The sequence below is a fragment of the Cyanistes caeruleus genome, chromosome 10 (assembly GCF_971803275.1).
Source record: "Cyanistes caeruleus chromosome 10, bCyaCae1.hap1.1, whole genome shotgun sequence".
NCBI classification, from domain to species: Eukaryota; Metazoa; Chordata; class Aves; order Passeriformes; family Paridae; genus Cyanistes; species Cyanistes caeruleus.
In genome coordinates this window covers 22,930,022-22,935,117 of record NC_141710.1, presented here as the reverse complement: position 1 = coordinate 22,935,117, position 5,096 = coordinate 22,930,022, and the positions used below count along the sequence as shown (strand labels likewise).

Below are 5,096 nucleotides of genomic sequence, written 5' to 3'. Positions count from 1 at the left end.
GTGCACAAATGCTGTGAAATTTCATGTTTGGGTCATCTGCAAGTCAGATAATTAAAGATAAGGTATAGGATTTGTGTAGTCACAGTTAAAGGGGTTGTTCCCACAGATTTTTGCTGAGTAGTGTTGGCTGTATCCTAAGTGACTTTGCTTTGTTGCCTGCTCAGTGAACATATAAACACTAGGAAAAATAGAAATCCCAATCCTAACTGGAAAATTTCCTTCCTCCAAGTGTCCTGTTTAGGGGTAACACAGGACAGAAATGATATTAATCATTAAATTACAAAGCAGGGTATTGGTGCAGGTGTTTTGTGTACAGACAGCAGTGCCATGGGCAGGAAATCCTCATCTCTGTGAGCCTGAAGGGAAATGTGTGGATGGAAATGATGATTTAGGGCCAGGACTCTTGGTTCATGTGTCTGCCCCTGCCTGGAGTGCAAAGAGCCACCTCATTTCTCCCCTCTGTGCCTCTCCAGCCCCAGGGCTCACCCCATTCCAGATAACAAAGTCATCCCCAAATCCACCCCACTTCCATGCTTGGCTTCCCTCATTTCTCTTGTCCCCCATCACCTTTTCCATGGGGTGAACAAAAGTCCCTAATGGCTGAGTGAGCGCCAGAAAACAAAGCACTGCTTTCTAACAGCAGCCACAGTTACTGACTTTACTCCCAGCCTTAGCTTGATGTGTTCCTCATTAATTAGGCAGCACTTTTTCAAGCATGAAGCAGTTTTAAAATTCCTTTTCGGGTCTAACGAGTGGCGCACGCTGGATGCCACAGTTTTTACAGTTGAGTTTATTCAGCTTTTGATGATTTGTTCATCCTGCCCCACAGTCCACCTTTGGATCTCTACCTCATTGCCTTCAAAGCTTGGGCTGCTCTTTTTATAATGAAATAATTAATATTGGTGACAGAAAAACACAAGGCGTGAATACAGCAGGAAGAGGGTGATGGCCTCTAATTAAAATGAGCACAGGAGTACAAAAGAAATTCCTCTTTTATAATTATCATCTACATTATACTTTTAATGAGTGGAACATCAGGAGGTGGGATGTTATTGATTGCTCCAGAGCTGCGCTCCTCGAGGCACTTCAGCTTTTCCCAGGTAAACTTTATTCAGCTTCTGCTGTGTGGGACATAAATCTTTATTGGGGATGGAGTGTCGGCAACAGCATCATAAAACTGAGTGTTGAATATTCCTGGTAATTTGTGGTGCTCTGTAAAGGTCAGCCCTCAGCTGCGGGAGATGGGGAGCAGCTCCCAGCACAGGCACCAATTTATTTGGGAATTTCTGCCTGGTTAAATGGCTGTCAGGCATGACAGCTGCATTTATAGCAAGAGTTAATGCTCCAGAATCTGTCAGGACTCTCTGACTCTGCCGACCTCATCTTTAATTCAGAACCAGATTTCCATTTTGGTGGGCGCAGGATGGATGTAGCACACGGATGGATTGATTCTTGTTTTTCATGTTAACAGTTTGTACCCTCTTGGTGCTGATTTTGTTGTTGTTGATCTCCATCCTATTAACCACTCCTCTCATGAAGGGATTCATTCATTTCATGCCTCTAATACAGGGTGACATAAACCTCCTCAAGAATTACTGTGGAGCTATAAGGTTTAGGCAAATGTTCAATCTCTGGGTCTTCAAAGTCCACCCCATAATTAAAAGAAAGAAAAACACCCCCTAATTAATATCAAGGAAAAACATCCCAAATTAATATCAATAAAAAATACCCCAAATTAATATCGGTTCCCCAAAACAGACTTTTTATTTTAACACACAGCATGCCTGCTGTGAGATCTGTTGGCATTTAGGGTTATTTTAAACATATACCAGTTCCTTTATAAATATGCTGATTGTCTATTAGAAATCCTTCTTCCTCCATGTTAAGACAATTTGTTTTGTATCAGAAATTCCATATAGATTCTCACTTGTTACTGGCACAGAGCTTTTCCTTTCTTTAGAAGGACACACTTTGTCAGCAAGGAAATATTTTCTGGCAATAATTTGTTTGGGAGGGAAAAAGGCTCTTTCTTCTCTTTTTTACTGCAACCAAAAGGCTGCCCATGATGTTGTTTTGTGAACCATGGCACAGCCATGGACTCAATTCCATTTTATCCCATCTCCAAAGGCACTGCTGCTTTCAGTTCCACCTCAGAGCTCCCTGTCCCACCCCCCCCCCAACACATTATTTTGTTGTTGGAGTTAAATTGGAGTTAGGTGGTTCAGTGTTTTAAAATCAGCAGCAAACCTTGAGCTGGAAGAGCATCCCTTCCCAACCTGATCCTGAACTGAATGTGTTGAGAGCTGAGCTGTTTCACAGCTTTTAATTATCTCCAGCCCTGCTGAATGCAGAGCCCACATTTCAGTGCCTGTGTCATGGGAATTGTCTGTATTTTATTTACACAGCTGCAGGTGAGGTGAGAATAAAAAGAACTTTAAAATAAGCTGAGCATTAACAGCTTGAAACAATCTGAGTGCTAATTGTGTTACTAATGCCATCTTCATCCTCTTTCTGATCAGACAGAAAATTTTAAAAGCCCTCACTTGTAGAGCTGTTGTGCAGATTTTCAGAGCCACAGCAAAGTTCTAGACAGAGCAATTTCTTTGCATTAAAAAATTATGGAGAGTCCACTTTATATACAACCAATAAACTGCCAATTGATTTAGGTTCAGTCTAATTGCTGCTTTAAGACTTTTTAAATTTTAGTTTGGAGTTTATAGGAAAATTTCCTTTGGCTGTAAAGGGAGTTTTGATGGATCCTGGGGAAAAAAGTAAATCTATATCCATATATATACACACACACATACATATATATATACACATACACACATATATATACATATATATGTGTGTGTATGTGTATAAATGAAAGATAATATAGAAAAAAGCATCAAGGCACAAGTTGGAGCACTGCTGCTGAAGCTGCCAGCTGGAATGGCTGCTGGAGAAGTTACTCTGATGGATTTTTATTGCGTGAGCTCTTGGCTGGGATTGTAGCAAACAACGGGAAGGGAAGGCGCAAACCTCGGGAGCGCCGGAGCTGTGGCGGCTGCCAGGAACACAATCCCACAGCATCCAACATCCTGATGTGTCCCTGCCTGGAAAACAGGCACAGGGCTACCAAAAACAGAGGCCAGACAGAATGAAGGGAATACAAATCAGTTCTATTTCTATTTATTGAGGGCCCTCCAGGCACATTTAGGGCAGGTGAAGCCCCCCAGGGGCTGCACCCAAAATGTCCCACGGCTCCCGGGTTTCACACTTTGACAAGTTGGGTCCATTTGCACATTGGGGTCAATCCTGCAATTCCAGCTGCAGCTGATGAAGGCATTTAGCCCAAGTTTGCTGCCCCAGCTCCCTTTTGTTGCCATTGCTGGGGCCTGGGGCACTGAGGTGTCCTTGATTGCCAGGCCTGGGGAGGAATTGTTGTGTCTGCCCAGAATGGGAAAGCAGCAGCTGATGCTGGGTGTGGAGTTTGGAGTTCTGGAAAGAACTGCAGGCTTACAAATGTATGGAAAAGATAAAAACTGAATCCCAAGGCATCAGGGGCCAGGGGGAGTGCCAGGAAATTGGGCAGCTTGGCTTTAATCCAAGGTCTCAGCTTGGTTCTTCCAAAAGAATGAGACAAATCTGCAAGAGGGGACAGCAGAGAAACCTTTGGGAACAGAAAAAACAACCTGAACCGAAGGGCGCCCACCTCCTGCTCACCAGAGTAATTTTGCCATGAATTATGGTTTTGTCATGCCAAAATGATGTGTTTTGACTTCTGTGATGATTCTGGAGTCATTAATAATTGGTATTTTTAACTTTTCGCTGTGGCACGCCAGTAAAGCTTGCAGGAGGTGGAGACGTTTTTGGAAGTGTCACTGTCACATCAGAACTTGGTGACAATATATCTGTGGCAGATGTGGCTCTGCTATTTTATTTACAGGTAATGCAAATAAATCCATTATGGGCTAAAAGTAAATCAGGCAGTCCAAAACATCCCTCCAAAAAAAGGAAAACAATTGATTATTAGTTATGAAAATCTGTATTTATTCTGCTGTAATATTTATCTATTGACATTCACAAGATGCTGCACTTGTTCCTAGGACTTCTGAACTGAGCTTAAATCTTAGCATTTAAAATCTCTTTCCAATGCTAAAGTTGTTCTACATATTTGCAAATTTTATATTATGGCACTATAAAATCCATAAAGTGCTTCGAGCATTTAAACTGTACAAAAAAGCAGCGGCAACTCATCACTTTGCCTCGAGTGTGATGGTTTTTCATGTCTCCAAAATGAAGAGCAGGAAAGGGAATTCCAAGTATTTATTCTTGGTCTCAATTGGGCCTTTTTCATCTGTGCATTGGGTTACTTAATGGTATTTGAACTTTTATTCAGGGGAAGAATTTAGTGTTCTGCCTCAGTAAGGAATTTTTTTCTTCGCCCACATGCTTCAGCGTGACACAGGCAAAAAAATAATAATATCAAACCATTGCCTTTTTGAAGGAGTCATTATCTTTTTATTAATCATCCGATGAAAGGAATGCATTCATCTCACAGCAGCAATTTCTCACGCTCTGCTCCTGGTGAATGGAGCTTTTGTGAGGCAGCAATTTTACCTTGACCTGTAACACAGCTCTGAACCTCTCTCTCAATGAGGAATTGTTCCAATTCCTTCTCTTCAGCGTTCTGCATTTTACTGAGTGCCAAGAGCTTCACAATTCAAAGAACTACATTTCCTTGCCTGTGTTCAAACCTAATTCCATTGGTATGGAAAAATTCAGGATTTCTTTTCCTGAAATTTCTACATCTGGACGTGCAGCATTAGCTGAATGTAGAAAGGAGTTTTACCACAGGTGCTGAGAAGTTTCACACCTTCCTGAGAGGTGCTGGGAGATGCTTGGAGATGTGTTCCAGAGCCCCTGGATCCCTGGCAGTGCCCAAGGCCAGGTTGGATGGGGCTTGGAGCAGCCTGGGACAGTGGGAGGTGTCCCTGCCCATGGCAGCTGGATGAGATTTAAGGACCCTTCCAATCCACACCATTCCATGATTTTATGAGTGGTTGTGATGATTTAAATTCCTCTTTCCCTGCCCCTAGAGCTCTGCATTG

General features: G+C 42.4%; 1 long non-coding RNA gene across 1 annotated transcript; it reads right to left on the bottom strand.

Moving 5' to 3' along the window:
- Window positions 1-325: 325 nt before the first annotated feature.
- On the bottom strand, window positions 326-2,296 carry LOC147651378 (uncharacterized). The gene is made up of 2 exons (XR_015274499.1): window positions 2,248-2,296; window positions 326-1,637 (listed from the first exon to the last, which is right to left on the bottom strand). It is a non-coding gene; the product is annotated as an uncharacterized LOC147651378 (long non-coding RNA).
- Between the last annotated feature and the right edge of the window lie 2,800 nt (window positions 2,297-5,096).